Source organism: Hyposmocoma kahamanoa, unplaced genomic scaffold (genome assembly GCF_003589595.1).
Source record: "Hyposmocoma kahamanoa isolate Upper Pololo Valley unplaced genomic scaffold, ASM358959v1 55111, whole genome shotgun sequence".
Taxonomy (NCBI): Eukaryota; Metazoa; Arthropoda; class Insecta; order Lepidoptera; family Cosmopterigidae; genus Hyposmocoma; species Hyposmocoma kahamanoa.
The window spans coordinates 41,433-65,602 of record NW_020653825.1 but is presented as its reverse complement, the minus strand read 5'-3'; the positions used below and the strand labels follow the sequence as shown (position 1 = coordinate 65,602).

The window sequence follows — 24,170 nt, the reverse complement described above, 5'->3', positions numbered from 1 at the left end:
ACATTAAAAATATTTTAATTCAAAAGGCATATTACAAAATTGAAGACTACTCGCTATCCCATTCGCAGACAGGATCTGCATTGCACCTGTTCTGGACTGCTCTTGCCATCAGACGCACAACTTGTTCGTTCCGTCACTTGATATTATAAAAAAATAAATTTAGTTCACAGTTCAGACACAGAGGTCTTGCCCTAAATGCAACGTTGCAAGTTTGACACTGTTAATGTCAAAGTTGTCTGTAAGTTTATGAAATAAATAAATTTGTTATTAGGAAATGGAACTATTTTTCTGGACTTAAATCGCGTATATTTGTTCGAGTTAACCGTGACCATGGGACCTGTTAAGGGCCCGAAACGTTAGTTTGTTTGAAAAAACAAATGTACGCGATTTAGATCCGGAAAAATAGTTTCATTTCCTATGTGTAACAATCGCAAAAACCTAAGAACTCGATAAATTTATTATTATTGTCTTTAAACCTCTGCTGAAAAGTTGTAATTTTGCACATGTAGCCTTATTCTACCAATAATGGCGATACATAATGCTGTGTTGGTACCAACGCTAACGTACATACGTTAAATGTTGAATATGGCAGACGAAGCATGAGAGTAAAGTGAATGCAGTTGAAATGAGATCCTCAGAAAATTATGTAATGTGCTGTTACGCTGTGGTTTGAAAGAGGCTGTACTGATAAAAGTAGAAAAGGGTATGCTGTAGTGGTTGGCACACGGAGCAGATGAATTAATTTAGATTAACGAAAGCAATACAAAGAGCTAACGTAGAAGGCATCGTCGGAAGAGGACTGTCACGAAGAACATTCTCAGATCAAATTGAGAGTGTGTGTGTGTACGTAGTGAGAAGAATATTTAATTAGATATTTTTGTCGAAACTGTACTGAAATTCCACTTATCGCAACCAGTGACGGTGTGGTAGAGAATAGTGGAAAAAAATTCACTTTTCCCCATAGATATAGGAATAACTTTCCCCACCAGGGGGCCTGCTGGTAGGGACTAGTGGAACAGGCTAATAAAAGGGCCAGTATGAAAGATTAGTGAATCTAAGTGAGGCAAAAGAAGTTTGTGGGAATCGTACTAAATGGCAATCGATAGTCTCTGCCTGCCCCTAATCTTTATAAAAAATATACCTTTTTGCACTGTGGGCACTGGATGGTTCCAGATTCGATTGTCGTTAGGTAACAATTCAGGAAGTTACCCCTTGTCCGGCAATTAATTACCTAACTCACCATTGCCAAATTATTTCTGTTCATTTGTCTGTAGGAGCGTTTATATCGTTTAAGTATACACTAAACTAAGTTATCGAAACCATTGCTTTTTATTTCAAATATCGTGAGTTTAAGGCTTACATTTATCACGAGGTCCTTGAGAACAGTCGATTTTCAATTTCAGTTTATTATCGCAAAGGTCCGTAGGTGATTTTGCTGTATTTTTGCCAAATTTTTGCCAATTTGGTTTGGCACAAAAATTTTACACACTCGGCATTCGGTTCAACATTGAAAACTAAAAAATCTTAAGAGATTTCTTCTAGAGATAAGCATCCCACCTTTGTATATGTAATATAACAGCACAACGTATAACATATAACAGGCATTTTAAATGTTTTCTTTGTACAATAAAGAATATTATAGATAAATAGCAAACGAGGCAAGTAATAAAAGTTAGCTTTTGAACGAATACCCTTATCGATCAGTAGTCAACAGCAACACTAACTTTACTGAGTATAAGGCGGCCATATTTTTTTCAAATTTTTTGTCAGAAGACAAGGATATTATTGCATGCGACAAGAACCGAACCCAAAAAATATGTTTTCTACTTCTGATATTATTGAAACCGGCGTGCGATAACAAATATGTAAAGTATATGTAGTAACAAAATATCTAGTAACAAAAAGTTGCTTATTTCAAAAATTTCTTAAACAAATACTATACGACACTTTGTTGAGGAAGTTAAAGGTTATTATTAATTAAAGGTACTATTCCAACTCACTGATTCAACAAAATGACCACTCACCTGAAGTTATTATCAAAATGATTTTTGTTATATATGCTAAAATAATATTTTTTATTTGTTATCGACTACCTTCCACATAACACGGGGCGGTCTGTTATTGACCTTACAAACAAATATAATTTATTTTGTTCAATATTATTTAAGAAACGGCGTTGATGGTCTGAAATTAATAAATAAATAAACAAATAAACGATGGCCGCCGCTCCTTAAGCCGGTCTTGTCTGTAATTTGCTTTTTTTAACACACATAACGTATTAAACTGAGACTATTATTTAACCACACTAACCAGAACGTAATTTCTAGGCGACAGGTCAAACCATTCGGATATCACGACTTTGATTTAAATAAAATTTACTATGGGCAATCTAAAAAATAAAAAAGGGGTACCATTTATGTTGATTAAAAATTAGTAACCCGACTTTAGCAGGCTACTTATATATACATAATGTCATATTTATATATATGTTGAAATACTTTTATGTCTTGAAATATAAAAAGAATAGAATAGAAAAATGTTTATTCGTGGCTAACAAAAACTTGTACAATAATATAAGAGTAAAATAAAAAAATTAAAACAAGGTAAGTTTATACGTAGGTATTACAGTTAAAAATTTAAATTTTATATTTATACGTAAAAGTAAACAATAAATAAATAAATTAATTAATGTGTACAATGCAATGGCAGAAAAACAATGACGGCGATCTTCCGTGTCCTAGTACGTTCCGGCGTCGACCAGGTTTAAACAACAAAGGGATGGTCAACGCCTAAGTTAATTATAATGTGACTGTGAATTCTAGTATATTCGGCCAGACCGCTTTTCTTACCGCTAGACTAACTTTAGGCTTGCGTATAGTATGCCGTATAGTAATCGTGCGTGCTCACAGTCTATGCAGTACTCAGCCAAACTCCCACTAATGCTAGAGAGCACGACCCACAGCGTAGATAGACGTTATGTATTTACGTACTCAAATTCTAAATGAACGAGGAATGAATCAATTATTCTACAAACTGACAGTACTATTCTGTTTCCAGTTTCCACGTTCTATTCTGCTTTTCCTTTTTAACATCCTAGTTTCTCTTTTCAGCCATTGACTTACATAAGTCAATGTTTTCAGCACATTCGGACACAGAGAGCAATCACCTTTTCTTATTACAAAAATAAAAAGTTGATTATTCATAATCTAACGAAGATCTCGAAAAATTTGACTTTGATGATAAAAACCCATTTATAGCTTCGGAATTGTGTGAATTGCATTTGAAATTGTGATACTGAAAATAACGCGTTTCAGAAGGTAACAAGCTTTTAAGTGCTCTATTGTTTCGATTTGAGAATTTAATTAATTTTTAGGACGGTGTAATCGAGCTCATGGAGTTTTCACTTGTTGTTTTTGCTTGTGTATATGTTCCAAACAAATTGTGACATTTTGCTTCATAGTTAAACATAATTAAAAATATAGACAATTTTGCAAGGTAAGGTCCAAAATAAATGGGTGGAATTAGTTATGTCCCACTAGCTACAATAATACGTATACAACAAAAAATGAGGTCGTCTCGCGGTTGTTGAGGCCAACACTAATTTATCTAATACGTTTCTCGCTTTCATCATTGAAGTTGTACCTATTGCTTATTGAACTAGATCGCAAAGAGTATCTACGGCGACATGATCTTGCATTACAAGAAAGACATGTAGGTAACTCGTTAGTGTTTGTTTTTACTTCTTACAAACATTTGAAATCGTAACCTTTATTATATTTCCCTATCGCATGACTTGTAGCCCATAATTGGTACTACTCTATTACAAAGTTATGGGTCGTAATAGTCACAACCGAGTAACATACAAATACATGCAAAAACAACGTACTTCTGTTTGCTACGTTCTTGACGTACTATATTCGCTTCCTCCACGTACGAATTGTTATGTGGATTGATCACAAGGCAAAGAAGGCGTAAGAACTTGAAATGTCAAAACTACATACATGTAACAAATAATAACTTCTTTTGGAAGAGCGGAATTGTATAGCCGAGTGCACCGACGCGTTACAGCCAAGTGCTGACTTTCACGGCGTCACAATTTGGCTCTTAAAGGTTTTAGGCTCGCAACTTAGACTTAAACGAACTATAAATGCACTACTGTTTTAAAAAACACTGTTCTTTTTTGTCTTACGAATGACAAATACTTTGTACGTTGACGCGGTTACTATACTTTACTTGAAAATTCTGACTTTTGCTATTACTTTCGTTGTCTGCTTATTTGCAATATTAGAAATTGTTTCCGTAACAACTGATGGCATTTCATAACACTTAAACATTTCAATTCCAATTTTCTTCAATTTTTCGATCACGAATTAAAAGAAAATAAATAGCCGTGCTTAAATTGCTAACTGGCCCTGGAAAAGTTTTAAAAAGGCGAAATGGTTGCTCAAAGTTATAAATGTGACCGAGTGGGAAAAATGTCAGCTGCTATATGCAAATGCTTTTTTTATAAATGACACGCTGTGACATGTTACGTAACGAGCAACTCTGTTATGTTATGGGGGCGCAAGGTATTGTGGAGAGGACATAAAATACATTTATAGGAGTGAAATGATGTTTTTCAGTGGAACTCATTTATAACGTTCAAGTTTGATAATATCGCCGCGTTGCTGCTTGCTATAAGCTCATTTTACTGTATAAACGTGTTCATTACACACGAAATGATTTTTTTCCTACGCGCATAACTCAATGTGATGTGATGAAAAACCTTCTTGAATTAAATAAATGAACTAAATATAAAACTGCACCTTCCGATGAAGGTAATATGAAAGTCATAGAAGCAATGAAATACAATTTTTTTATTATTCTTCAGTAAGGTCTACAAGTTAAAGTTTATCCTGATAGTCCACTACGAAACTACGCTGACATAAACACGGTTCATGACTCATTATGCGACTTGGGTTAATAAAAGATGCATTGTGTCGTTCAGTATGCCTCATTTGCAACATCGAATTCAGTTGATATAACCTTTCCTAAAGTTCCCATACATATTCGCATTATAACTGTACTGTCGCTTGACTGACATCCATTCTTTCGTCAAGAGCAAACCGTCGATTCATTTTCTTCTTTGTACTAGTCACTACATGATCGTGAATACCATACGTCAAACTGTTCCCCACTCTGTAAGAGCACCACATACACTATGCCACGCTCTCTCTTCTACAGCATTCACCATATATTCGTGGTGTTTCTGCCGTTCCAATTGTTGCTTACGTACGTACATACGTTGCTTATGGTCTGACGTACGATACAATCGACATGCAAGACCGATTAAACAGCAAGACGTGTCTTTCTTGACACATTTTCACTGCACATTTTAGAGGATGGAATAGTCTAAGCTGCACACAAAGGTTATAAAGGCGTGGAAAACTTCTTTCGCTAATTTGCGGTTTAGACTCACATTTTTTTAAAAAGGTTACCTGTAGGGCTAACACGGCAGGACGCAGACGAGAGCGACATAACGGGTGAGATACTGCTATTCTCATAGAGATCTCGCGCTTTATGTCGCTCTCGCGTTAGTCGCGCCCAGTCGTGCTAGCCCTTCTTGCTTATTGAACGAATTCGTAAAAGCGACTTTGTGAGTTTTGTGTTATCGTAATAATAACAATTAAGTAAGTAGTTATTAAGCTCGCTATTATTTATAATTAAAGGCTCTAAGTAAGACTTGTTGTATACACTATCGCATTAGGTGCAACCTGAAATGATAGTTGTAAGTTGGAAATAAATAAATAAATTTCTTGAAAATTGACAGAACGAATAAGTCGTGCGCCTAGTGGTAAGCGAGACGCTTGTTCATAGCATTTGCAGTGCTACTCTGAGCTTTAAATCGCAAAGATCTGAGCAATGCACCCGTCACCCTGAGACATAAATTGACAAGTCCCTTGCTCACATTACTGCTTCGCGGCCGAAATAAGTAAGGTGACAGTAGTTCCCTGGACGAGATCTTTCACAAGGAGCTCTACTGCTACATGACAACTTTACTTATACTAGACTAACTAGACTAACTTTAATTATAAGATTATTCATTTAATTAAATTTTTATTGAATTGTTATTCAATTATTTTTTGTGAAATTACTCCACTAGTTTGTTATAATTATTAATACAAAGATCGAACACTCAGAAAAAACACTCAGAAAAAATTCCTTCGATCCGGTCGGATTCGAACCGACGTCTTCTTGCATACCGTGACAGACGCTATACCAACTGAGCCACGGAACGAACCAACGGACCTCACGAATTTTTCTATGTGATTGCGTCGTGTCTTTGTACTTGGTCTTTCAACGACTTTTTAGTCGTAGCGCCATCTATGAGAAATCTATAACAGATTTATCACCCAGTTAGTACCTTTACAGCTACCAGTCCTGGCGAGAGATGTTGCTATTCACTGTATTAATTAAATTTTTATTGAATTGATATTCAATTATTTTTTGTGAAATTACTCCACTAGTTTGTTATAATTATTAATACAAAGATCGAACACTCAGAAAAAACACTCAAAAAAAGAAGGATTTTTTTCTGAGTGGTTCGATCTTTGTATTAATAATTATAACAGATTATTCATTTATTAATTTCACTCTTTTTTCACAATTTCACACTTGCCGTCTTTTGCTAGTAGAGTATCAAGAATGTTTCATTTGTTCATTTCACTCTCTATTCTACATTTCACGTTTAAAATCCCTTACAACGACCAACCAAGGTTCTTTCACACTCATTCATTCGAGTGAATGAAAGGGATTCCTTTTCACCATTCCACATGTAGCCACCTTTGTTAAGAGACTACCAAGAGTATTACTTGCTCAATATTTTCACCACTAAGCGCAATTTTGCATTACATCAGACTTTTTTACTCTCAACCAATATTACTTTCCTGTTAATTTCGTTTCTTTTAAATATTTTATGCGTAATTGTTACCATCTCCAGATCAAAATACCTTAATTGTAAACGTAAAGAAGGTATTTGACGTGTCTCGTCGAACACAATACTTTTTATTATTCTTATTCATTCATTCTCAATCCAGAATCACTCCCTTCCATATCTAACCAAGAAATGTCCGTGGTCAACAACAATTCTAACGGATTAGATTCACAGACGGCGAGTAAAATTTGGGGCTAGCATAAACGTGTTTTCGTGTGATAAAGCGCTTGTTGGTAGGTTAGTGTTGAAACGGCAATGTACAACTGTGTATAGCATATATAATATCCGCTTGTGTACAATTGTTGTTGTAGATACGAGACAATGAGAAATTCTTTCTTCATTTGTATAACAATTGTCTGACCATTTTAAGACTTAAGTGCGACGTTATTTTATTGAGTGCTATGCTAGTCTGCTTTTAATTGTGATAAAACCTTTTTTTCTCAATATTAGCTTACAGACAAAAGAATAGTGTTGCGGTAGGTCAATGGTTACACTTTATAACAATCATTAATAATAATTAATTAATCTGTGCAATCGTTCTTAAAAGTGCATAATACATACTTAAGCGTTATTTAAAAAATTAACGGAATGATTCTCATCCTTTGAGAGTTTTTATATTTTATTATTATTATTTTATAATATCAAGTGACGGAACGAACAAGTCGTGCGCCTGGTGGTAAGCTACACGCCTGTCCATAACAGTTGCAGTGCCACTCTAGAGCTGCGAATCGCAAAGATCTGAGGGGCACTGCCACTGCGCCCGCCACCCTGAGACATACGTTGACAAACCCACGTGCCTGTAATTTCAATTTTAATCCCATCTCCAGCTCACCAGCAGTAGGGCTGGCTCCGTAGCCGAGCAAGCAGAAAGAATAAAAAGTAATAAGTACCACGACCTCAGCTCCGACCAACTGTTCACAGCCTTTAGAGTTGAAACCCGAAAGTGGAGTCCCGGTGCCCTTCATCTGAACAAAATTTTATCCAAAAAATTAATTACTTACTGACTATCTGAGAAACCCAAGAGCCCGCAGCTACCTTGCCCAACGCATTAGCATAGCCATACAAAGGGGGCACGCTGCCAGCGTCTTGGGCACTTTGCCGCGGGGACTCAATTTTATTCATGTAATTTAATCCTGGTTTTAATTTCTAGTATTTAAGCTTTTATTGTACTTTATCCGTATATTTATTAAAATCAATCAATTTAACCGTGTTAATGTTAATTGTACTAACAATAACTACAATCGACATTATACACCAATGCTTAATGTAATCTTAATTATTATGCTTAATTATATAAAGCGCATAAATAACTTAATTACATAAAGCGCTATTAGTTTCCGGAACTGGCCACTTACATAAACAATATTTAAAAAGTAATTATTACATTATATTTATATATATTTATAATATATATATTTTCAAATATACATTTGAAAATGAAACTTTTTGGCTGTAGAATACAATTTGTTTCATCTGGCTGTCACTTGTTTTTACACTGTTGCGTCATTTTAGAGATTGGTCGTATGATTTTCTATGACTTTAAGTGTAATTAAACACCTCAGCGGAGCTTCGCTCGGCTTCAAACTGCTTTTGGCGATGAAGCACCATGCAAGACGACTATTTATAGCTGGTTTGTAAAATTCAAACGCGGTCATGTGAATCTCAGTGACGAATTTTGTGATGGTGGCCCGCCCACTTGCGCCGTATGATCAAAACAGACAGGCATGTGACATACCATAAGATTCAGGCATCTTTAAGCATAGGCATGAGTCAAATACAATCAATACTACACAAACATTTGGGTGTAAAAAATTTGTGCTCTCGGTGCTCTGTGCTCTCCCACACAATTTGTCAGGGGCTCAAAAAACGGATCGCGTCACTTGGTGCAATGCCATACTTACCAGATTCAACAAAGGGGCGTCAAATTTGGTGTCGGACATAGTAACAGGTGACGAAACATGGATTTATAGTTACGATCCCAAAACAAAGCAGCAATCGGGCGTATGGGTCTGTCGAGATGTGCCGAAACCAACAAAAGTGGCGCGCGTGCAAAGTGCCTCTAAGCGGATGATTGCTTCTTTTTTCAATAATACTGGACACGTTGGACACGTGGCTACTGAGGCTTTGAAGAATCGTTGTACCGTGAATAGTGATTGGTACACGACCATTTGTTTGCCGGAAATCATTCACAAACTAAGTAAAAATAACCGTAAACGCCGTATCATCTTGCACCACGATAATGCCAGTTCTCACACGGACAGACAGACAAATGACTTCTTGAAGGTGAACAACGTTGATCTTAAGAGTCATCCCGCGTACAGTCCCGACCTGGCACCTTTTGACTTTTATTTATTTCCATAAATTGAGAACTAGTTACGCGGTCAAGAGGCTGTCGAAGAGTATGAAAAATATGTTTCAGAGGTTGTCACGGAGGAATGGCATAAATGTTTTCAAAATTGTTTCATTCGTATGAAAAAGTGCATTAACGGTAACGGAGAATATTTTGAGAAACAATAAATTCATTTCTGACCATTTATAGTATTTTTTCTTATTCATTCAGGAAACTTATAGTGCGCCCCACGTATTAAGTGAACTTTGTCATTTTTCAATACGTCGTGGCTGTCTAACTTAATCTTTATTTTTAATGCGAACTATATATATTCTATCGTCTTCTTTCTGTGAAACAAACCCAATGTTACAAATATTTAAAAATACAAACTTTTATTTTAAATATTATGTGTGATTTGAATTTCTGCAAAATTTTATTTTCTATATAATATTAGTGCCACTCAAGTGGAGGTGGGGATTTAAACGAAAAGCACTTAAAACATTTTTGCTTTTCAATATAAGCACACAAGCACGCTTCTTAAGTTACACAATTTTAAGTTCTCAGCGTTGCTCCGTTCAATACTCAACAATTTAATTTTTTACAACGTGCCTAGTTATCAAGTCTCGTCATCTACGACGTAAACAAGTTAATTTGTCAATGTATAAAATATTGTTATAAATAAAAATGAAACTCTTGTTTTACAAATAAACTTACTTATATTATGTTATACTTATCTTAATACCTTTAGTGGTCTATTCTCGCTTTACGCTGTCAACAAAATGATGCTAAGAAATTTTTAACATGACGCTTTGGTAATGTAAGTAAAAAGTATGGGCTTTAACGTTTTTCTGAACGATTTTGTTAATTTCAAACTAAAAAGGTATTTAAGTGAAAATAAGCGCGCTTTCTTATAAAAGTACAACGTTTTAGACGTTTCAAAATTAATAAGCAATTTTTTCCATCTCTACACTCAAGCATGTGTGGCACCACAGAAATCTAAATAAGTAGGCAATTTGGCACTTCACAAGGCAGCTTTATAATGGAAAAAGCTTTTGACACCGTCTTTGTCCCCATCCTTCTTAATAAACTGGAAGACATTCGAATTAGAGGCACTGCTTATTTCCTCTTTCAAAGTTACCTGAAAGAAAAGATACAGCGTGTAAAACTCGATAAAATCTTTGGTAATGATGTAAGTATACATTTTGGTGTTCCACAGGGAAGTGTTGTTGGCCCTTCGCTCTTCGTTATCTACGTAAATAACTTGTGTAACCTGGATGTGGCTGCAGGTAAAATTTTTATTTATGTGGGTGATATAGCGATAGTATTCTCAGATGATACATGGCGACAAGTGCATACACATACTGAAATCGAATTGGCTAGGATTGCTAAATGGGTTGACATAACCTTTTAACTGTAAATACTGCTAAAACCAATTGTATATGCTTTTCCCTTTAGAAACTCATCACAACCAGATAGGAGCTTTAAAATTAAGATTCATAACTATGATAGACGTGGTACACAAAACTGTCTTAGTCTTGAAATATCTTGGTCTTATTGTCGAAGGGAGACTATCGAGACTTGATTTCTAGTAGAGTTAGGAAGCTAAATTGGATTTTTAAAACCTTACAATATATAGCTACAAAGAAACTGTTAAATAAAACATACATAGTCCTTGTGCAATCTGTTTTGGTGTACTGTATTCCAGTATGGGGCAGTAATTCAAAAACCTTGAAGAACTTGAGATGGTATTCTTTATACCCTCTCAAGTTCTTCAAGGTTGAAAGTGATGTACTTGAAACCGAATAAATTTCCCACATCAGAGCTTTACAGGTTTAGTAACTTTTATAAATTACATATTTCGCACGTAGTCGGTAAGCTCCATAGGTTATTATAAAATCCCGCGGGTTCCTTTTTTAAGGAGAAATGGGACAGCAACAGGCAGTAAAAGCTGGGTACCTACTAAATGTAGCACCAATTGCTATAGGCATTTCATGACATCACATTAAATTATGTACATATGAATAACAACCGAAAAATTCATTAAGAAATAAATCATTTGGTTAATCAGGTAATATATGACATGAAACTCAGAGTCGCATTCGCAAATTATAGACCACATCTAAATGTGAAAACATTTCTGAAACATAGTCAGTTATTTTTCGTCAAGTTTTCAGGAAACAAACAGGAAAAAAATTCGCTTCTTCGCCTTCGGAAATAAGTATCTTCATTTTCTTAACAAGCTCGTCGACGCTATAGGTGTAGTAATATTCAGTCAGTTCAGAAAGAGGTAATTGTTGACCAACTATATCATATTTCAGATAGAATAAAGATTTTTATGATGACTGTGTTTTAATATTTCACCCCTTCCAGTGATCGGATTGACTTGAAATCTAGTAGGTTAATGAAAGTACTATGACAATATAATAAATCATTAATACTATGATTGTAGCATGTAGCTACGTATAGGCGCGCACACGCCTGCGTAGGTTATATCAATTAAAATTTGCGTGTAGTAAAACCTACGCTATTTCTCGAAGAAATTGCTTTAAATGCCGTTTCCATATACTCTGTGGTTAACCCTAATCATCGAGTATGTAACCAGAAATAGAGACGAAATAAGGGCCATATATTCCTGGTAACACATTAGCGATACAGCTCTTATAAATATCAACCCTCGTTTGCACTGAAATATAGACAGGCCAACTACTGACCTGCGTGTACGTCTACATATATTCCAAAAAATATTCTGTATTTATTGTAATAAAGATAATATCTCTAACAATGCCGTGCTGTTGTATTCGGTGGTGAGGGAAAAACAGCAAAACATCTAATTACAAAACAAACGGAATCACATTTAATGGGTAATTAAATATTAAATATGTAATTTTGCAATTTTCGTCCATTATAGCAAAGCTCAAGTTAACTGGTCGATTTGAAGTGAAACAGTTGACGACTCCAATCGGAGCCAATCGGAGCGCAGTTGTCATAGTAATGACATGGCAGAATAGTTTTCAAACAAATTAAATGACATTTCATCTCTATTTCTGGCTATATACTCGATATCCTAATTATAGCAAGTGTAAAGCAATGCCTAGTTCAATATTCCGCTAGTTATGAAACATAATGCCGATATCAATTAAATGTCACATCCCTATCTGTAGATTGTCAACTTTTTGCTTTTGTTCCAAGAAGTTTCTGTTCATAGGATTCTTAGCTTTTATGGACTAGTAATAATAAAACCTTATTAGATCCAAAGAAGTTTCAGTTTTTTTTACCAAAAGTTTTTTTATTATTGTCTATTTTTGTTTGATAATTTATAACCAATCAAAATTATGTTATCTCAGTACTAATGTAAGATTACGTTTACAAATATGTGTGCGTGTGGCGACACCGGTTTTGATACAAATGTTGAATGAATGAATGAATGGATGAATGAATGAATGAATGAATGAATGAATGAATGAATGAATGAATGAAATATTCTTTATTGCACATAAAAATTACAATTAAAATCCAGTACAATAGCTTAAGTATAACAGTAGTGGTAATTCAATGTGCAACAGGCGGCCTTATTGCTATGTAGCAATTTCTTCCAGGCAACCTTAGGATAGACATTTCGGATATGCAAAAGAGGTGCAACCAAAGAATATCATCATAAGTATACTACATAATAAGTAATAATAATAATAATAATAAAAAAAATATATATATACATATCCATAGATAGATATACATATACATACAAATAACAATAATATTATTAATACGTACATAACAATAAATACATAATAATATTAAATGCTTATATACTTTTAAAGGAAAAAGAAAAATGAAGTATAAATGCAGGAAATAAATGAAAGGATAGTAGAGTACAGACGAAATTTAGGAGTTGAGGAAGTGATCCTTGACACGTAGTTTGAAGGAATCAAGAGAAGTTGGTATAAAAGTTAGAGGTATGAGAGGGCAAGTTAAGTAAGAGAGTATCAGAGGAGCGAAGGGGACGACAGAGTGTAGAAGAGTGGAAAGTAAAGCGATCTTTAAGATAAGAAGGCGTAAGGGGATAGAACAGAATTGAATAGAGAAGTGAAAGGATATGAAGATCTCTACGCCGATGGATGGGCAGCCATTTAATTTGTGCGCGAAATTGGGAGACATGGTCAAATTTACGTAGTCCGAAGATGAACCTAACACACATATTTTGGAGCCGTTCCAATTTATTGAGCAGAGTTACTGACAAATCTGGGTAGCAAACATCTGCATAGTCCAGTATCGGGTGGAGAATGCTCTGGGCCAGAGTAATTTTGGTTTTAGTCGGCAAAAAGTTTTTAAGCCTTGTCAGAGAGAAATGCGCACCAAACACCTTCCTGCTAACCCCAGCAACTTGCGGCTTCCAAGTCAGACATTTATCAAAAATTACCCCCAAATTTCTGACTGTATCCAAATAAGGAATACGGACACCATCGAAAACCACAGGGGGTAAGGAGTCTAGATTTAAACGAGAATTGAACCAAGTGCTACCTATAATAATCGATTGTGTTTTGGATGGGTTAACTTTAAGGCCAAAGGACTGACTCCATTGACGAATGGATTCAAGGTCTACATTGGTAGCGTTAATGGCACTTGGTAAGTCTTGAATAGACGACTGGGTGTAAATCTGGAGGTCATCAGCATAAAGATGATAAGAAGAAGTGAGGGATTGTGTGATAGAGTTAATAAACAAAGAAAATAAGAGAGGAGAAAGGACGCCACCCTGCGGGACTCCGGCGGAAATATCGCACCACGTAGAGAAAGAATTCTCATTGCGTACACACTGCCGACGTCCACAGAGGTAGCTTCGAAATCAAATGTTGCTTGATGCCATTTAATTTCTTTTTTTCTTCCGTGACGAAACTGAATAATTTTTTAATGTATCTGGGTAATCCGTGGAATGGTTTGTTCTTCAAAACATAATTCATTATTACACACACACAAACACACATATACAAGCACATACGAACACACATTTACTATAATCACCTAATCTTAAATCATTAGATATTCCTGTATTTGTAATGTGGAAAAGCGGGACTCCTAGCACAAGTGTATATTTACATAAGAGGAGCTTCGAACTCAGAATTGTAAAATAGGCAATTTTTATTAGTATTTTTTTAATTTTTTTTTTTATTAGTTTTTTATTTTTCATAATGTGGCATCCTGCAGTCCAAATGCTTTTATTCAAACTTTAGACGTTTGGTCTAAAATAGCAACGAGTATTTGGAATAATTTTAACACCTAAAATGTTACAGTTTCGAAAACTTTGATGATTACAATTGAAATCTAATTAGAGTGCGGTTCGGATTCAGCGAGAGTTGTAAACTTTGACGTAGTTTTTGAATTACAAAGCATTCCAGTGGCGACGCCATAATTAGCATCCGCCAGTACTTTAACATGCAGTTCGAGGCGACTTTGGCAATTTAGTTAAAGCCGACACCTCAGAAGTTTCTCTCGATGTTCAAATTCATATTCATATACACGTCTGTTAAATTGTATCTTTATTAGATATTATGGCTACGGAGCAAATTGTTCCGAATCAGTTGTGCATGTCTATGTCAAATTTTGCGATACTTTTACGCGTTAAAGGTTGCACTTGAAATTTCGCAAGTTCGTGTATGCATGTCTTCTATAAATGAATATCCTGTTTGTATATTATCCTATGTGCGTAAGCATTATTTTTTTTTTAATATTATTGTTGCTCCCACGCCATCTTTTACAGATGCTCTTCCAAAAAAGATTTTTATTTGTTTTTGTAGTATTGGTACGCATGCTGGGTTCAACTAATAGTAAATACCACCCTCATTAAAATGTTTCTCTATTCGTTTTTAATCTAGTTATCGCCACTCCAGTGCATATTGGCACCTAGCCAAATAATACGGCAATACAGCTTTTAGTCGCATAGGAATAGAGGTGGTTGTATAGATACTGAGCCATTGCTACGGCGAGTGCCGCACGACCACTGCTCTAAAATCCACAGTAATCTTTGGGAGCTAGTAAACGAAACAGTACACAACTACCAGCATTGCTACGTGATACGCAGGCGCTGTACAGGCGAAATAAGGATCACTAGTGAATTATCAAACCAGGAGCCTTTATAGGTTCGTCGTGTCTATTATACGTACGTATGGATGGTCACTTTATTCGCTCTTTTACGCATACATAGACTTACAATTTGGTGTGAAGGCCTTGACAGTAAACCAAAATAATGTCATAAAAACTGTTAAAAAATCTACATGTTACATCCAATTGCGTGGGTTGATTATGATTATCTTTCAAATTATATGCAACAAAAAGTGTCCAAACTAAAAATTTTAGTCCACGTGAGTTAGTGAAAGAACTCATGTGAATAATAATATGATCGTATCTTCGTATCTTGCTCTTTGTGTATTAATAATGCTGTAAAATAATAAAAAATTAAATTTTCAATGGACATGTCATTCAGTAGTTCTGTCTCTATCGTTGTACGTAATACATACACATTATGTAATAGTAGGTATTAATAAGTACATTTTTTTATGATATTAAGTGCCATACCTAGATGCGAACTAGTCTGTGAGCTAAACTATTTCTACCTAACATGGGACACGTAAAGTTCAGTTCATTTGTGCGATGTGGCCGGTAACTAAATAACCACAAATATCTGTAACCAGAATCTGACACTTTGCTCTATGTGTTTAGACCGACCACTGGACCATGCACACATTTTACATGCGAACACCTCGATGGTTTGCCTATGTAGGAATATTTTGTAATGTTAAATTCACTGTTGTATTTCTTTTATCACACATTTATTATACAAACAGCTAATAGGATTTACCCGGAATAATAGGATTTACACTGAATTATTTATGGCGAGGCAACGGTATCTACCTATCTATTTGAAGTCTTTGTGGCGAGAACTATATTGCTGGAGCCATTTGATGGTGGTTGACGAGTGACAAGTGGCTTGCAAACGCTTAAAAGATCGCGTCTGCACGTCCCTGCAACGTTCCTCCCCTACGACAGTTTTGAAATTAAAAATATGATTTAGATAAGAAGTATAAAAGAAAGAAAACAAAGAATGTCAGCAATTTTCAAAACATACATATCGACTTGCATTCTAATAGCTTCTAAGCTATGCGTGTCACTTTTGATTTCCTTAACCAACCGCGCAGGTCTGGTTATGAAGAGCTCATCAATCATTATATTCTACATTCCCTTTGTGAATTAAATTTTTTAACAATGCAGTTGTCTGAGAATGTTTCCTATACTTTAAGATTATAAAGAAAGGTAAGGATCCGAAGTACCTCGGTATAAAAGTGTAAGTTGACGCAATAAAGTCGAAGAGTTTCCATTTACGCTCACAGTACATACGTAAGTACCTCAAAGGAGCTTTAAAACCCTTTTTTTTTGTTTAGTGCCTGTATACAAGGCAAGCGGTGGGCGGTGCGTAATAATTATAGTAGAGGCTATTACTCTGTGTTGTGTTTAGAGTACGCATCCCTATAAACGAGACATTTTTAGTGGTTCTTTTTAATCCTTTTAAGTAAAGTTATTCAACGTGGCTCGTTGCCTTTTAAAGACATTGTCAGTTACCATGCAATGGCAAAGCTTATGTAACTATGTAATTAAATTTTTCTGTAATATTTTTAGGACGACAACTTTATAGAAATTATTGAGAAGGGGTTTTGTACCACAATAAATTATCAATAAAAAAGTAAATTCATGGTGTGTAAAAAAGTGCTGTGTAGTAAGATGTTCTTTCTAATAATGAAATATTTTGTTCACACGTGCGTAATAATACAAGTGTTATTGTAGTTAAATTTTCATCTGATATTTAAGCGGACGGCTGAAATCAAATCCAAACCTGATAAAGTTTAATATTATATTTCTTATTAGCGTTTCGGAATAACTCGGTTCTTCAATCAACTAAACAAGAGGACAATCTTAACTTGAACAAAGTACCCTTACGATTAGAAAAAGCTTTTATGTCTGGCCTATTTTACAAAATCCATGGAGTTGAGACTCTTTTTTCACGCGGCATAGGAAGAAATATATTTGTTTGAAGTTTTTCCTTTATATCGAGCCCTTCAGTTCACGGCCGTCTGGTTCTGATTGGTCGCGGAAATCCAGTGGGCCGCTCTCGCAAACCTTTTATGATATTAACGGACATTGTTCACAAATGAATACTTATCTAGATTAAATGTGACACCCACAGACGGGTAGTACTTGGTTGACGTTTCTAATACAGTTTTGCCATTGATAATAATATTATGTAAACTTCTTTCAACATAAATCGTAACAATTGCACTTTCTGAAATTAATAACGGAATGTATGATGGATGTCGGTAAAGGATGAGTGAGAAAGGTAATTCAATACCTAGTATTATTGTTAACCAACTTCAAAAAAAGGAGGAGGTTCTCAATTCGACTGTATGTTTTTTTTTGTAAGTATGTTACGTGATAACTTCGCCATTTGTGAACCGATTTTGATGATGCATTTTTGTTGGAAAGAGGGTACCTCCATAGTGGTTCCATTTAATTTTAAAGAAAATCATCCACTTCTAAGGGTGGCTGTTCACGCATGAAGATTCATTTTTATAAATAGCGCCTAAATTTTATTATAAGGAGCAATTATTTTAATGGTTTATTTTGCTATTTTCCAATTCAAGGCGTTTTTCTCTCAATATACTTTGAGTAGTGAGAACCGATTTTTACGATCTCCTGTGTCAAGTTCCGTAAGAGACGAACTAGGGGATGAATCCGGGTTTGCGCGCTTTCAGGTAACCGATTTCAATAAAATTTGGCAAATAGATGTAATTCCACGTACTTTTAGGTCGGTTTTTTTAGTACTCTGTACTGAGATTATATATCTTTTAGTTTTCTCTTGCATACTAATAAAGTGGTTTTTGAAGAAAATCATCTACCTCTAAGGGTGGCTGTTCACGGTTGTTTTTCTCTTTTTTAAATAAATACAAAGAAAATTATTGATTACTTCCAGCAGCATCTGCTCCACATAAAAAATTTCAAGCGATCGTTTCTTTAATGAAAACCTAAATAAATATACAGTGATCCTCAGCAACACGTCTGCTCAACAATGTTCGAGAAAAACTGCGTAACAGGTTTGCTTCAGTACCACGGGGCGAGATCGTGTTTGCGGACGGGGGGACGTGGTGGGGTGAACAGTTCACCCCCAAATGGGACACTGGAAAATTAATGCCTCACCGACTACGCTCCGGACACTGTTTGAATATTAAAAGGTTTGTATACGCTAACTTGACATCACCTTTGTAAATTGTATTCCTCTACACTCGCATTTAAAAATACCAAAGAGCATGTGATTGCAAGAAGTTTTCAATAATGTAAATGTGCTAATGTAGTTATTTATACCACGTGTTAGATTATAGTGGCTTGACACTCTGAACAATGCTTCTGCGACCAAGCCAGTACAACAAAGTTTAAAAAATAAAATATTTCTCTATATCATAACTATTTTTTCGGATCGAAATCTCATATTTTTGTTTTTAAGAATCAATATATTGTACAGGCTACGTAAAGTGTGGAGACTAAACCATAGCCCCAATATTTAGACAATCAGGGCTTATGAGAGACTTTTTTTATGATACCAAGAGACGGACGATCTGAGGGGCACTGCCTTTTGAGCTCGTCACCCTGAGACATAAGTTGACAAGTCCTATGTGCCTAAATTTCAACAACACCCGTACCCTTCAAAACCGAAATGCAGTAAAGCTCACATTACTGCTTGGCGGCATAAATAGGTAAGGTACACTCGGAGCTCTATAAAACTTTTATACGCCGCGAACATTGACTTACAAATAAATGGACGACGGGTCTAATACAAAAACCACGAAAAAAATGTCCCAAGTCAACCTATTCGAAATTTAAATTGTTGTGTCATCGCAGTATCGCGCTGTCCGTAGAACAAATGAAGACTAAAGCGGAGTGTCGCGCTCTGTATACGATTTTAGCGCCTTACAAGTGCGGACACTTTTTAGCGCGGACCCGACGTCCATATAATTGTAAGTCAATGGCCTCGAACCAAATTTTTAAAGTATCTCTGAATCAATTCGAAAATATCTTAATTTCATAAGTAAACGAATTACAGTTGACATCGTCACATTGATTAAATACTGCCCACACTCGTATGTAAAGCAAATTCCCCTGAGAACAATGAGTTTCTTACTCACGTTTTATAAATCACGTTCGGTAATTGTTTACGCAGAGAGCCGTCTCCTGGAAAATACGAACCAGTTATGTGATCCTAATTAGTAACCAGAAAGTACAGGACAGGACAAGTTGCTAATTAGCGTAATCGAAACTCTCTCGGTTCAATATACAATATTCGTAGGTACAAAGAAGAAGTCTTTCAATTTCGGAATGCAATCAAGCTGAATGTCTTGCTCGCCTTCACTTGAAAATAGTTTCAAAACTATTAAGTCTTAACTTATATTTATTAATATGGTCCAACGTTTTCCAATCAATTGAAGTCATAAAGGAAATATTCTGAGAAATTAATATTCTGAAAACGTTTGTTTGCACAAGTATTACAACAACTTTTTGTTTTAAATCAAAGTTCTTATAGCAGACTGTTGAGGTACATAGAGATACCGATTTATTATATAAATTGTTTGCAGTAATTTTCCATAGAGTACTTCGTTGTTTAAATTTTTATTGTTAAAAAGTATTGAGACGATATTAACTTCAACAAATAAGCTTAGACTTTTATTTATTTATGTAATTCTTATATCGCTCTTACTATAATAATATATTTATAAACAAGTCTCATTGTATAAAAATACAAAATGAAGATTATTAGATCATAATCGGTAGTTTTAATCAAGGTTTTCTATAGTAGTATAGTAATAGTAGTAGTATATGTAGCGTACGTATGGTAGTGCACCTGACTCCACACCGCCACGTGCTTTATAAAACCGAACATGTCTACATATGTAGAAATGTGTCCGTATCCATTGCATGTATAAGAAACAGATTTATTATGTAGAGATAACCAGAACTATGTAGGTTGGTTAGTTTGTAACTTTTAAATAAAAAGTTATATGAATTATAACAGCTTTTTCCGAACAAGGTTCTAAAGATGCCTTGTTATATGAATTAAATACGAAATAATATTATCGTAAATACAGAGCTTATGTATGAACTTTCACATCATTAATATAACTATACATATAAATATAGATACTTGTTAATCTACATATTAAACTGTACATATGGCGGGGTGCCTAGCAACAGTACATAGTTCGCGTCGATTACATCGCAGAGCCATAATGGACGGCTCCAAGCAATTTATCAGGTTTCGCTGACACCATACGCCGACACTGCCGCCGACCGCCACTTTCATCTACTCTTTTAACCGACGTTTGCCGAACGCCGCCCTTTTTTCGACATAACCAGCTTTACCGCGTTTATGTAATCCACACAGCGGCAAACACTTCAATTTAGATTTTTAGAAGATACGACGGTTTACTGCGCCTAGCTTTGCTTTATATGCTTTTACGGCATGATTGTTATTTCAAAAAAATAAAAAGCGATATTGTCTATACACAAACAAGAAGATTTATGACACGGAAACTTAATTAACTTCGAGAGTGGAAAACATTTCTGTCAGCTTATTTGAAGATTGCCGATCAGTTAGTATAAAAATGTTACAAATGTGTAGGACATTTTTTTAAATCTTGGGAACAATAATAAGGGGCACCCGATTCGCGCTATTTGCATAAGCAATTCACTTCTTCTACTTCCTTCGACTACAAAAGAATTTGATCGACATATACAGGAATCTACGACTTTTTTAAGTGAATATGTGCGAAGCGGCTTTGTTTTAATCAAGTATGCATCTACGTGAACTTTTTCAATAGCGTTTTATTTTTCATTAGCGTTTATTGTTTTTTTTTTCGACCATTAAGTACCTGTCTCTAAAGTTGCAAAATCACAGAGGCAGACGAACCGGTACGACGGTGACGTCTTCACAAAAGTGGAGAGGACGCCGACGCTAGCCCTTAACCTGTGTGGCACAGCACCGACTGGACCGAACTTTCTGCTGCGTGCGGCCATACCGACGACGCTGCTGTACCTGTCGCAGCTGCATTACTCCACGAAATCTGAGGATATAGTAGAGTATATAAGACTGAAAGCCAAATATGACAAGTTTTATGTATTGGCGATTCCGAGACAGGTTATCTGACACCAAATTATGCCACACGACGCCGATAAATGCTGTTCGGGTAGTTTAGTAGTTTAGTTTTTATATAAAATAATGCAAATAAGTAACGCACACACTCATAAACCCACACTAGAGAATCTTTGTGCCGCGGGTGTCATGGACACACACATAGACAGCCATAACTTACACCCACACTCACGTGAGAAATAAATGTAAGCCATACAAATATTTCTCCCGACCCGGAATCGAACCCGGGACCTATGAATGGCAGACCAGCAAGGTAACCGTACGGCCACGGAGGCAATTCATACGTATATTAGTCCCAGTATATTATATATATATTAGTCCTTAAAGTACATGTTATATGGGACATGTTGTCTGATTTAAGTGAATAAAAAAAATTTTAAAATTCAAATTGTTCATACGAGTACCTTGTAAAACAGTAAAATTTTTTAAGAATCCGAAACCTCAAAGCACGGAATTTATTATTCCACGACTTCTTAACACTCTTTTTTTAATACAAGCGATTGTTATGAGAATAAGTAAAACTTTCGTTGGATTTCTTAAGGTCTTGTTTTGCTGTTGAAAAAGGTGTTATTTTATTGAAATTTCTTTCATTTTTATAAAAAGTATTGTTTCTAATACGTAGGTATATAATATCGTGGTGTATTAATCACCTACGATTTTCCGTCATTTGCGAAGGCAAATGTGTCAAGGAAATTTAAATGTCATGTCAAGAAAAGTGAAAAATAAGCAAATTTAAACTAGTAACTAAATCATTTCTTTTATATCATGCTGAGAGAAATATAATATGTTTCATACGTAATGCTTAAAATTAATATACGTATCAATAACGTATATTAATTTTAAACATTTACAAGCTACATTCTTAGAAGATTTTAGGTTTTCTTTTTCTTCAAAGATAACTCAATTAAGAAATGAATAAAGATAAATATTGATATTCAATAAACAATATTACAAATTACAATATTACAAAGATAAATAAAATAAAGCATTTAGCATAGAGGCTGAAAATTAATACTTAATTAAGTTACATCGAGTAATAATATCATATAATATACCCCTAAAATTCAGTAGCAGTAGAGCTTCTTGTGAAAAAGTTCGTGAGTGAAGTACTGCCACCTTACCTATTTCTGTGTGTTCCGGTTTTGAAGGGTAATTACAGGCATATGGATCTTGTCAGCTCGCATTGGCAGTGCTTCTCAGATCTTTGCGATTTAAAGTTCTTAGTGGCGCTGTAACTGTTATAGGTAGACGTGTCGCTTACGACCAGGCGCACGACTTGAACATTCCATCGCTTGATATCATAAAAAAACATGTTCAGAAACTTGGCTAAGAACCATCCCGATTTTTTTGCACACACTCATTGTTCCGCTCTAGGGAAACCTATATCCCGGGTGCCACAGGCAACCACAAATTACACTCAAATTCAAGAGAGAAATACATTTAAGTCTCTGCATGGCAGCATGGTAACCGTTCGGCCATTATTAAAGCCATTAAAAACGCTTTGAGATCAGTCCATCCGTTTGGGAGCTACGGCGCCACATTCAGACAACAGAAAGACAGACGCACACAAACCACGGCTTCAAACTTATAAAGTCCCCACTTTTTGCGTCAGAGATAAAAAATAGATATTTTGTCGCCCCTTTACTCGTAAAGATGTATTCCTTTTTCTTGGTAGAGAATGATTGGAGTTATAGTGTAAGCAAGCTACACACGTTACTTTTTCCTACATTTTTGGATAAAATATTATGTATATATTTTTCCATACACAATAAACTTGTAATTGAAATTAAAAGAAAATACTTATTTTATATTCGCACTTCAAATACTAGCTATATTATTATTTTGTTATGGGTAATAATGTCAGTAGTGATGTATTTTGCAATGTTACCAATATTAAATATTTTTGCGGTGTGCGGTTAGTGATAATGATTGTATTTTCATATTCATATCTTTATTGCTTACCACATGGTTTCACAACGATGTTATAAAAATATAATACATATAATAATATTAGTCACACATGTGACACCCTGTAAGGGCGCCGCAAAATCTGGAGAGCACTACTAATTATTAATTACAAATATAAATATCACTACAAATGACTAATAATTATTCCTATTTTCTCATAATACAAAATTAAATAACATTTATTTATTATGTAAGAGCTAATCTATATAAGGACTAGGAAAATGGCACTTATCTTTTATTAAAAAATTTCGTCTAACTTATTAAATGCGTTATTGATCAGGTACTTTTTTAGATGCGCAATAAATGTCGATAATTTTTCTAGGATTTTTATTTCCTTTGGTATGCTATTATAAATTTGAATTGCCATTGAGTGGGGAAAAAGCAGTTGCGGAAATTTTTAATTTATGTCAGTTTCTATTGTTCTGTGTTTATTGTAGTTGTTTGTGTAGTCTCATTGGAGTAGTTGGTATATTGTATTTTAAATCCATATAAGAGAGTATTTTTGATTACATTTTAATTAAAACAAATGTTATGTCTGTTTAATTGTATATGTGTTACGCCCACATTGTGTATGTGCTTCTTTCTTGCACAGGCACATGGAACTTGTCAACTCATGTCTCAGGGTGATGGGTGCAGTGGGAGTGCGCCTCAGATCTTGG

At 35.0% G+C, this 24,170-nt stretch overlaps 1 protein-coding gene and 1 long non-coding RNA gene across 2 annotated transcripts in view; one reads left to right on the top strand and one right to left on the bottom strand.

Annotated features, from left to right (window-relative positions):
* Positions 1 to 24,170, top strand: part of LOC113229352 (transcriptional repressor scratch 2-like) — a 56,108-nt gene that overhangs the window by 9,916 nt on the left and 22,022 nt on the right. The window lies entirely within an intron of this gene.
* On the bottom strand, positions 10,305 to 21,557 carry LOC113229353. The gene is made up of 3 exons (XR_003310408.1): positions 21,301 to 21,557; positions 19,523 to 19,568; positions 10,305 to 10,440 (listed from the first exon to the last, which is right to left on the bottom strand). It is a non-coding gene; the product is annotated as an uncharacterized LOC113229353 (long non-coding RNA).